This window comes from Bison bison, unplaced genomic scaffold (genome assembly GCF_000754665.1).
Source record: "Bison bison bison isolate TAMUID 2011002044 unplaced genomic scaffold, Bison_UMD1.0 scf7180017864075, whole genome shotgun sequence".
Lineage (NCBI taxonomy): Eukaryota > Metazoa > Chordata > Mammalia > Artiodactyla > Bovidae > Bison > Bison bison.
This window is the reverse complement of record NW_011494647.1, coordinates 745,407-745,998: the sequence shown is the minus strand read 5'-3', so window position 1 is coordinate 745,998 and position 592 is coordinate 745,407.

Here is a 592-nt window from a genome sequence, read left to right as displayed (position 1 = left end):
AAAGACTCTGATGCTGGGAGGGATTGGGGGCAGGAGGAGAAGGGGACGACAGCAGATGAGATGGCTGGATGGCATCAGTGGCTCGATGGACATGAGTCTGAGTGAACTCCGGGTGTTGGTGATGGACAGGGAGGCCTGGTGTGCTGTGATTTATGGGGTCGCAAAGAGTCGGGCACGACTGAGCGACTGAACTGAACTGAACTAGAGGGAGGGATCCCAGTTAGAACCTAGTTTCATGCTGATTAGAAGCTAAGCCTTCAGACTTATCTTTAAGATATGCAAATGTGTACTGTCCTGTGGGATCATAATTGTAAACGCTGCTGGCCTCCAGATCAGATGGTCTGGAGGTGTCCTTTTGGTTAATAGTTACAAAAATCGGGGCTCCAGTCAAGTGGGTGAACTCCTTTCTGCAAGGTACCACAGGGCCATAGTGCAGCCATGATAGCTTAGCGGTGAATAGTGAATGGTGCCATCAGATTTGTGGTCTCTGAAGGAGAAGATTGAATTCTGGGACCAAAGATAGTCTCAGTCACTCAGAGCTTTGTGTAGATTTTATTTAAAGGAGAGCAACAGAAAAAGCTTCTGACATAGG